Genomic DNA, 11,446 nt, shown 5'->3' on the forward strand with positions numbered 1-11,446 from the left:
TTTACTGGTGAACAGATAGAATGATACTGTAGAAGTCAGATTTGCTCCAGTGCATGTGAGATCAAAATATGGCCTCTAATCTGTAAACCAAGATTGTACATATTGAGATAAATACTTCTGTACTGTTTGCTGTCTTAAAACTTAAGTCCAGATCTTCAGATCACTTTAATATATCTGTCACTCAGAAACACTTTAGGTTTTTAGGCTAAGTCAATGGTACCTGTGAAACTTGGGTGTTAAGATGCTGTTGTAAAGAATGGGTATTGTAGTAATGTACTATCTGATCAGTGAAGTACAAAAACTAGACTGTCTATGCTTTTGAAGTTAAATATCTCTACAAAATTCCTCTTGGAAACTGGCTTCACTGTGCATAACTATAAAGACTGCTTTAACAAAACTATAAAACAATCCCCCCCAAACTGACAACTCAAGACATCAGTGACATGACTGTAACTGCAAGTAAGTTAATGATTGCTCCCCTAAAATATAGCTATGTGGACAGAAAATGTAATCATGTATTGAAAATATATTTAAGCCCAAATTTCATACTTACACCTCAAGAAACAACAAAGGGCATAAAATAAACCTGTGTAGTTATAAGAAATCCTTAAATATGCATTGCATGGAATAGTGTCACAGTTCCACCAGGAGATGTGAAGAGTGCAGCCTGAAACGAACCTCTATTCTCAGCCTAGCCTGTTAGGCAGGTGGGTACTAAAAGGCTATATTCTTCTGTGGGGTGTCATACAACTGCATGATTGATTCATCATGTGATAGCTACTAGGACTACACAGACAAAAAGCATAGTTTTGGATTTAAATTTGAACTTGCTTGTTTGTCGGTATAGTTTTTTGGTGTGAATATTTGCACTGGCTCTGTCTATGTCTTTCTAGAGAAGACCAGAATCACTGAAACAGTTGAGGAAAAGTGAAATCATGTTGCTCTTATCTAATTCAGAACACTGCATATACTGCGTGGTATGTGGTAACATAATTCCTCTCCTGTGAAATCACAGTGCAGTGGTACTTTGCTTATGTTTAAGTGCCTCTTATTAACAGAAAATGTTGAAAATAATCAGCTGTTCAGAGGACAACAGCACAATTACTTAGGCAAAACAGCTGAATATTTTCAAACAAACAAGTCTGAGAAATTTATGATTCAGTAAAATGGAAGCATTTCACACAAACAGATACATTCTGTTAACAGTTGGAGAAAAGCTTTTGAACCTTTTTAATTGGAGAAGCCAAAAGCATCTCATTGCAATTATTACTATGGATGTTTGCATATGATTTAAGTCAGACAAAGGTATTTTGACAGGTAATTTCAGTATTTTCTTTTGCCCTTTTTTGTATTTTTAATTGTAAAGTAAATTTGAACATTCTGACTTCTTTCAGAGAGGATTGAAAGTCTCTTTTGAAGTCAATACCAACTAAAGCCCTTTGGTCAATATCTTGTGCAGGTGCAAGGGTCAGGTCACCACCCTACTTACTTTTTAATGGAGGAGTTTGGAGGAAATAGAGAAACAAACAATCACCCTGAAGCTGCACAGCCTAACTGTCTAACCTAACCTTGGTCAGACCTTTTAGGAGCAGCTGCTTTAAGGTGCCTACCTGTAGCTTATTCTGAACCAGAGGGTTTTTAGAAATGTTAAAAATCCTAGTGCAGGGTCTTGGGATTCCATCAGCATTGGACTTACCCAAATAATGGAAGTTTTGAATTTTGATCAAGTCTTGTGGATATGGAAATCTGAGGAAATATTCAAGAAGGATTCAAGAAAAACAAGATTGATCCAAACACAGGGGAAAGAACTTGACAACAGTAGAGCACCCAGTTCTTGAGAATCAGACAACAGTGTGGTAGTAGCCTCATTACATATGCTTAAAACTACAGTAACCAAGAGGAAGCAGTCCTACCCTTATAAAAGGAGACAGGTGCTACTTGGTAGGTCCTCCTGGTTCCAGTGTCTCCGAGATCCATAGTCAGCCCTCTTCAGAGTGGGAAGTGATGAAATGGGATTGGAAAAAGCAGGAGTGCTTACCTGATTTGTCCTACTAGGCAAGAAATAAGGAATTTTGGCTCTGTACCCATCTGTGTCATTGTTTAGGCTAGTTGTCTGCTCTCAGCAGCAGTTAAGTTCTTATCTGTCCCAGTTCACTCTCTGGTCTGCCTGACAGGGCCCTGAAATGTCCTTACAGAGATCAGACTGTAATACAACTACCTGGATCTGTGATGACAGGATTCATTATAGCAATGCCCATAAGTGAAAGCATTCAGGCAGTAGTTTGTCACACAGGTCACTTGAATATCCTGAATAAGAAGCTTCTAGCACATGTTTGAGAAAGCAGAAAGTAGCAGTACAATTGCTCCTTTATATTCAACAGATGTTTCCCAAACCAAGCAGTAAACTTGTAAGATCAACAGTATGAGCTAATCTTCCCTGAAGTTACTCCCTCTGCTGTCTTAGAATAGTTATGATTATTACTATTACATAAATATATAGAGGCTCCTGGGATCAAGGATTCATTGTTTCAGACACTGCAGTATATAGGGTGGGAGGGACCACCTGATGCTAAAAGAGTCAACCTAAATGACAGATGAAGGAAGCACTGCAATGTGCTTGAGTCTTGTATTATTTCACTAGCTTTTGCTTAACAGACCTTATTCTGAAATACAGTTTTCACTTTGCCCTTGTGTTAAAATTCTTTAAAAAATCCTTTTAGAAGAAATTAAGCAGAGATTAATAGTAGCTTTGCTTTGAAATCTGCTTAGGCTTTATATAACACAAAATCCTGCCTAAGTTAGACGTCTGCTTAGTTCTGTGCCACCTTGCATGAACATAACAAGCAAGACTCAGTCTTAAACAACAGAAGTTCAATTCAATTCCAGTTAATCATTTCTTTCAACTCATAGGAAGAAAAAAAGAAATCAGTGCAGAACAGAAAGGCTCTCAAATGGTGAACCTCTCAATAGTTTCACAGAGTTCAAACAGAGTAAATTCAGCCTGGTCATCCACAGTCTCTACTTTGGGATCAAGTACAGCTTTTTCCTATTCCCAGGAGAGAGTTCACCTCACTGGGCATGCTACTGTGGCTGGCAGGCAGCATCTAGCAGCTTTTCTAGCAGCTGCAAGGAATCTTTCAGCTCTTCAAATGACTGCAGCCAGTAATGACAGTCCATATAACTAAGTGATTCCTGGGTTTTTTTCACAGCCCTTACTTCAACAGCTGGGAGAACTTGCATGGATTTGAGACCATAATCCAACATCCTACCTGAAAATGAGCCAGCCTGAGTCCTGGGAGCAGTATAATCATGCTAGCAGGTTGCTCTAACACTGCCTGCTAACAAGGTCGTGCATCCTACCTCTCAGTGAGATTAAATAGGGTGCTAAGCCAGCATGGCCATAGAAGTTTGGGTAACACAACTCCCTCAGGCAGAGCTAGCCTGGGTACCTTCACACAACACTACATCATGTATGTGTATGTTTGCAGCCCAAAGTATATTAGTTTGCAGGGCTGCCAGAATGCATGGACTACTCATGCTGAGCTCGCTAGCTGCTTTCGCTTCTAGTACGCTTTCACTTTTCCTGCTTTTTAGATTCAGCTTTGATCTTGAGGAGAAGCTGCAGCTTGTTTTTTTTCCTGCAGAAAAAATATTAGTGTGATTTCTCTTGACCTTAGAAAGATCTAAAGCATCACTGTGTTAAAAGGACTTTTTACCCCAAATTTAACAGACTTTGGGTGAGGTCCTAAATCTGGTTGTATTATATTTTCCTTACAGTTTAACCACACTCCTTATATTACTTCCCTTGTCATATTTCTCAGCCATTGGTAGCACTTGACAAAAGTTCCAGTTTAATATTGAATGTGAATGTCATTAATGTGCCATTTACTCTTTCGTATCACTGAAGATGCTGAGGAGGAGGGGCCTGAAGACTTCCGCCTTTTTTCATATTTCAGATTCATATTTGTTCCAACTATCCGTTAACATTGCTTAGGCAGATTTTAGTTTGTATGACCTGACTCATAGCTGAGACAATTTGAATAAATTTTGAGAGTAAATTGCGTGTAAATTATCTTCTATAATCTAAGCCTATATCGGATGGTTCCCTTTCATCTGCTGGTGGTACATCTAAAATGAAAAAAACAACAGCAGTATCAGCAGCTGAAATTAACTAAAGATTTGTGCTTTAGAGACCCAGACAGTAGATTACTTTTACTTCTGTTATCCTCTGTATGCCTATAGATTTTCTTTTTCCTTTCAGCATTTGTTCCTTTTCCTTTTATTGGCAATAGATGCTGTCATTACTGACACTGAGCAGAGCTCAGCAATTTTTCGAGGATGCTGTGCTATATTGTGTTTTCTGTCCCAAGATGGAAGCCAAATGTGTTGGCAGAAATTTAGCAGAACCCAAGAGATGCTTCCTCAGGAAGAAATAAGATGCAGCCAAACAGTATAGTAAAGCTATACTTCCAGCTCTGGTTGAGTCCAGTACTCAGTAAACACTATAGGAGTCACTGCCTTTCATTGAAGTTTCTGTAGATGCTGTAGCTCCCACTTCCCTGCGCATGTTTCAACATTTGTCTGCATGAGATCTGGTACCTAAGGTTGCTGTCTCTTCCTATAGAATTTACAAAATAGATAAACCCTTTCCTAAATCATTAACAAAAAAAGGATTCAGTACTTCAAATACCTAGGGCTGGCCAAAGTGCTTAGTGTTGGGTCAGGTCTCTCTGAAGTCGTGGCATCATATGCAATCCTTAGTGTCATGTTCAGAAGTAACGTCAGGAGCAGACCTGAGGATGCTGTATAACTTGGGAGCTTGCTACAGGCCCGCTGTCTCTCTCAACTTCTGTGGTTGAGACTGAAGGTGCCCAGCACTTTCGAGGATTAGGCTATCAATAATAAACCATTTTAAACATCTCAAAAGCAGTGCTGTGATGACAATCTAAATAATTAATTGCATTACTTTTAATAAACCCTTCAGATATTGCCAAGTCAGTGACATCTGCTGCAGTGTCGTAATACCTTCAGGGAAGAATATTTTTAACATTGAGATACCTCAAAAGGCAGGCTGTAGATGGACTGAAAATGGCCATGCAGGGGATAAAATGTTTTAACAGACTGTTAAGCTCTTCTGCCTATTGCTCAGCCAAAAAAATGTCCATTCACCCACTTACTGGTGGATGATTTAATTAGGACTTGCTTCTGAAAATGCAAAACCTGTCTCAGATGCACTCTGTGTTTCTTGAAGAAGCCCAAGTTCTCCTCTACCTTATTCCTGTTTTGTATCAGTATTAGTGTTGCTCATGTTAGCATAGTTCTCTTTTATATCCAATGATGAATCAAATCCAGGGAAAGTCTCATCCTCAGCTGGTATAAACAGGCTAACCATAGAGCAAGTAAGGGTCCTGATTAATGCCAGCAAAGTATGTGGAGCTGGAGTTTTTACACAAACACAAACTTACTTGCTGCTCTGGTTCTCTTGGGAAATTTTAATTTTATTAAAATAGGGTTTCTTTACTGACCTTCCCTAATTTATTTGTTCATAAAACAATTGTGTTCGTTAACAAGACATCTTTAGCTAGGATGTGTGTTCCCTAAAACATTTTGTGCAGAATTCATGAATCAAAGCTGGACAAATCAACTATCTTTTCCGTGGATATGATCTCATTATTACACTGACTATTCGTGTCTTGAGATGGATAGATTACGGCTGGCAGCTGCTGCCCTGGAGATGAGTACATCTACATACTTGAAAGAAATGGAACCTTTTAAATAAGATATTTACTTTTACATTTTCATGCTTGTGTCAAGTCACAGGGTTTGAGTTAAAGGCCAGTGCTTGTGTCTGACCCACTCCTATTCAATAGAGGTAATGTGGAAATAAATAGTGACCTAACTTATGATCCTGCTCCAGTGAATCTCAGGAGGACTGGCAGAACTGCAGCCTTGTACTGTCTCTCTTTAACTCTTCATGACTCTCTCCTGTATCAAGAACTATGCTCTGCAGGGGCGGTGCGGAGCTGGTAGTGTTGGCTTTATGTCTGCAGAGGACTCGTATGCCTGAGGTTTTTCCAGGAGCCTATCTGCTGCCCCGCTGTACTGTGCATATAGCAATGGTGAATCACAGATCCTACAGTGCTTTAGAAACACAGAGAGAGAGAGAGAGAAGGACAGAGTGCCAGATGGAATTTTCATGTTTAAAAATGTCACCACTTAGAAAATAGCAGGAGAAGAGCCTAAAAACAGCGTGGAAGAAGGGAGGATTGTTCATTGGGTCTTTGTCATCTCTGTGGCATAGAAATAGCTGGCAACAGTGCTTCAGTGACTGGAAACCCTTATGGTCATTTCCCAGATTGGCTGATAGCTTACATGGAAATTGGACAAATAAAGTAATTTTTCAAAAGAGCACTTCCCAGTTAATTTCTCCTCTCTGAATGCTGTTTCCTCAGTAAATGACTGTTTTATTGCCAAAATTTACTTATTTGGCTGCATTATGTGTACAATCTTCCTTTGCACATAATTTGCCTAAATTTCAGAGTTTTCCGAAGGACTCATGATTTCCCCTGATGTAGGCTAGACCTGCTGGAGTTCAGTATCTCTGAAAAAGGATGTTTGCTATGCTCCTCTAAGGCAGCAAGTGACAAACCCAGCCTCTAGAGTTTAAATCCAGAGGCAAAGCTAGGTCACATCAGCTCTGATGCAGTTAAGCATTTAAGCAGGTAAGTGAGTAGGTAATGTCACTACTCAGAAAGAGAGCTTCGATTTCACTGGAGCTGTTTTCATGCTTGAAGTTAAACGTGTCTATCTGCTTTGCTGATTCACAGTCAATGTCCCAGAAGCTCAGATGAGATGAACACTTCCATGCTGTTGGGCTAAATTGTCCCATGCATGGATCTGCATTTAGGCTGATGTTACGTGGGAGCTGGGCCTTCTGGGGAATGGGGGCTCAAACTTACTTCTGCTTCATTTACCCCAGATGCAGGAAGTGGATATAAACTCACATGAGAAGGGAAATATGCTTGCTTGGAGATACGGACATCCTTAGGGATTAGCGTTGGAGATCTGACAGTAAGGGCTGTGTTAATGAAGCAAGGCCATTTTGTAAATGGGGCCCGAAACCTCAGGCTGGGTTTTTCGGTAGAAATTGCCAGAAGAGACACTGGGAATAGTGTGAAGTTAGGGGTGATGAGCCTGATGTTTTAGAAATAAAGGCTGCTGGCATCTGCTCTGAGTAGGGTTCTATTATGTGGCACCCAAAGAAGGTGACACTGTTTTTCTTGCTGGGAAGGAGGGAAAGGGATGAAGCAAGAAAAATGAGTCTAGTGAGGAAGGTTGGAATTCCCTCCCAAGAAAAAGTCTGTGCCTATCTAGGGTCTGTAGTTGAAGACTGACTTTTTTTTTGTTTGTTCTTCCTTTCTGCTGGGACTTTGGTTCTGGAAGTTGTAGATCAACATTAAGTTAACCCAGCTGGGTTGTGTCCCTTTGATAAGGAAACCAGGCATGAATGAACCTAAGGCTAGACTCAGTCATCCCCTGCTGTAGGAAAACTTGTCTCTATTCAGTGGAGTAGTAGGCTGTGCTTTACCAAGTCAAGTTGGTGCAGTCACCTCACTATGCGAGCACTGCTATAGCAGTCATAGTAATCAATGTATCCAAAGTTCTGATAAGCTAAGTGGGGAAAAAAGTACTTTAATCATGTGATAAGGAAATTGTGTCAGAAAAATGTGAGCCTCCTGAAATGCTGATCTGCTGTTGAACAACTATTTTGTGTGCTGCAGATAGCAACTACATTTTTAAAACAGGGAGAAGGATAAGCAGTGGCAGTAAGAACGCTCAAAAGAAAAGCTGTGCCAGCAGAGGGAACAGACACTGAATGTTGGTATCCTAATCTCACCGGCACACAATGAGCAAGAAGTCTTGTCTGAGATTACAGGATTAAATCCAAGAGATAAAAAAAAAGAGAGAGAGACAGATGATAACCCCCCCTTTTCCATAAGCCTTCATCTGAAACAAACTTTATCATCTGAGCCTAGTACTTCTGGCATGTTGTGGCTGAAATATAGCAATTGTCCTTAGAACAGATTAACAGATAAACAAGAAAAAAGGGTTAACCATTATGTAACTCTGGAGAGGGCTCTTGATGCATCTGCCAGAGGTTAGCAGATTCTAGACTCTATGACAGCCAACGTTACGGAGCATAGACTGCTGAGAGGGCTGTCGTCTTCTCCTTTTGACCGACTACCCACCGGACTAACTGGATATGCATAAAGATTCTAGTGCTGGTCACTAGTCTGTTGAACCTGCCAAGTACTTTCCCACTCTGTTGTAGAATACTAGAGGAAACAGACCTCTGAGAGGCATGATTTCAAAGAGTGTTTCCACTTATTTTCACTTTGGCAGCTGTGGGCTTACGGCTTGTTCTGTATCTTACATAATAGACCTAAGTATTAAAACCTTCCCTTAAAAGGATCTCCTAATAGAAAGTACAGATTTTGGTAAAACTACAAAAGTTGATTTTCTAAGGGCCTATTTCAATGCCCACTGGAATCCATAGAAGCATTTCAACTGACTTTGGTGGGTACTGATGAGACAAAGTAGGCTGTTTCATGGAAAACCTGGAGGAGAATTGTGATGATGCTATATAAAGACTGTGAACAAAAGCCATTACTCTCACTAGCATCAGTAAATGGGGGGAAAAGATTTTTTCTTAGACAGTCTTTCTTAAAGAATATAAAGGTTAGTAAGAAAGGTAGGCCCTAAAGCAAAAGAATTTATAAGAATGAGTCAGAGCTTTCAGCAGGACCTGACTCTGGCTGGGGTTTTCATTTTTGTGCAGAAAATGAATGTGGAATACATATCAACTAGTGAAATCAAGAGCTATATGCAAAATAACTAACCATAGTGGATGAGTCTGGTACGTATAATGGCTTAATTTTTAGATCTGCAGAATCAAATGTGACAAACCTCCAAAGAAACACAATCATTTTTGTTTCAATACTGAGTACTCTGTGGGAGTTAAGGCACTGATTAACTTATAGCCTGTGGATTTCAAGGTCTCTTTTGTGTGCAACAGTGAAGAGTCGCTGATAATGAGGTTAAACTTCAAATGGAAACCAAGTGACTCAAGAAATCTGAACTACAATGCCACTTTTTGCACTATGATCTCTGCACCTCTCAAGATCAGCTTGAATAGGCAGACCTGGGAGAAAAGCAGCAAGTGAAAGCCAGTTTTTTCTTGCTCTGATGCAGACCAGGAAAGCAAACTTTACCCCCTTCATTTCAGTTTTTCCACAGTTGCACTGCTTTGGCAAGGAAGGTACATACAGCTCTGTTGCTATTCATCCCTGACCTGCAAACTTTTATTGATGCTTTTTGCTGATGTGGGCTCTGTCTGCAGCAAGCTCTGCATCTTTCCAGAGCCACAGTGAAGTCTGGAGTGCTCAGTGAAGCCAGAAGGCTCTATAAAAGTGTGGAAGAGCACTATGCAGAGATTTCTGCTACCTTAGGGCCTTAGACACTGCATAAAATACAGACTATTTGCCACACACCAAGCGATTTTGTGTTTGAACGTGTTTCGGCAGTATGACAAAGACTAGAAAAAACTGCTGCTAATTTTAATTAAAGTGGTAATTGCTAAGACAAAAAAAATGGGAGTGCTGCCTTTCTTGTATGCATTACCTACTTAACTGGCACATCTCCAAAATCAACTGTTGTAGAAACAAATGTACATTTTTGGAGAAAGCTGTAGGTAATCTAAATCACATACTCAGCTATGCACTCCCACTCCGCTCTGTCAAATTCCTTTCTGAAGTGATGAACATTCAAGGAACTTGAATACACTGTGGAGGAATAAATGCCACAATTATTTAAAAGAAAAAATAATTAATGAAGCACGCTGAGCTGCAATTTTCCAACTTGTGAGTTAGATTTCTTTCTGAAGCTGTTGCACTGGTTTCCTCCATTCTCCTCTATTCCTTTCTCTGCCTGTTGAAGGATGAAATGAGCCCTTGTGATGAGAGAAGTCTATGACTTAAAGTCCTATTTTATGAATTGAAGTGGGTCCTGATTTCTGCTCAGAGTTTGTGCCAGCCCTCTACCAAGTAAATTTCACTTGTTAAAAAAAAATCTTCTTTTCTCTGTTTGACGAATATTAAGTTTGGGTAATGTTCACTCCCAGCTACTATTTACTTCAATGAAGAAAAGTTTTGTTTTTTATTAACACCCACAACCTAATCAGTGCTTGTGGATATATCATCCTTATCTTTCCTCTTTTGTTCTTCAGCTTCATTTTAGCCCACCTGTATGAGATGTATGATTTTGTATGACTATTTTTCTTGTTCTGTTCTTCTTTGACTTGATTTGCTAACAGGCCTTTGGTATATGCATGTGATCTAGCAGGATGGAGTTGCCAGGCACAGTATCATGGGGAAAATCCATCATACTGATTGCCTTTCAGACTGATCTTTAAGTAATTTTTCTAGGGTTTTCCATGAGTAGCTTTTATGGGCAGTGATGGAAGTTCATACCAGGGTAAATTTTGAGAGATGCAGAAAAATTTAAATAGATAGTACGGGCTATCTTTCAGCAATGGGCCAGGGACAGCCTGCAGAAAGGGTGCACAACTCCACACAAATACTCGGAGGCAACCATTTCAGTTTCTTGTCAGTTGTCTAATCCCGACTCTCCTTTTCAACAGCTCAAGGTCAAAAAGTAGAATGCAGTTTGTAGCCAAGATCCAAATCAAGAAAAAACGAAGGGTCTTTGGTGCAGGAAATGGGAAATACTACGTGTTTCCTTCCCTAAGGATAAATAATTACTTCTGTGACCTTACTTGCATGATCTTTTATAAGTGATATAAACAGTAATTTTCAGCAGAAGTGGAGAGATGCTAACTTTATGGGGAATGTAGATAGGCAGGCCTGTACGACTGTCAGGGAGGATGTCTGAGTAATACGAACAAAAGCCCGCTTTCAAAATTCAAGTTAGGAGCCCTTCATCTGCAGAAGCTTGGGTTTTTCTGATGCAAAATTTAAAATGTACTTTCATTAGAATAATTGTAGAGCTCTGATAGTGGCGTTGAGCTGATAATCCGGAAACCAAAGTGTTCAGCTTACCTAAAAAGCCTAGCACAGCACAAGTGGCAGAACTGCGCGCTTCCCCACGCTGGCCCCCTCCTGGGAGGGGAAAGCATAGCGAAGTCCCTATTCCCAGTGGGTGCTTAGCCTGCCAAGCTGCTAGTAATAGAGAATTGACTCACTGCCACTCGAAATATCTCACATACTGATGTCGCCCAGAACCCGAAGTGTATTACCTCTGCATTAATTGAAACACAGCTTTCAGCAACCCTTACAAACGTGCTCAGCTGTGGTGTGAAAGCATTTGTTTCCAGCAGAGATCCTGATAACTAGTGAGATTCAGGAGCAGTGACTGACCTTTGATCATC

This window comes from Dromaius novaehollandiae, chromosome 3 (genome assembly GCF_036370855.1).
Source record: "Dromaius novaehollandiae isolate bDroNov1 chromosome 3, bDroNov1.hap1, whole genome shotgun sequence".
NCBI classification, from domain to species: domain Eukaryota; kingdom Metazoa; phylum Chordata; class Aves; order Casuariiformes; family Dromaiidae; genus Dromaius; species Dromaius novaehollandiae.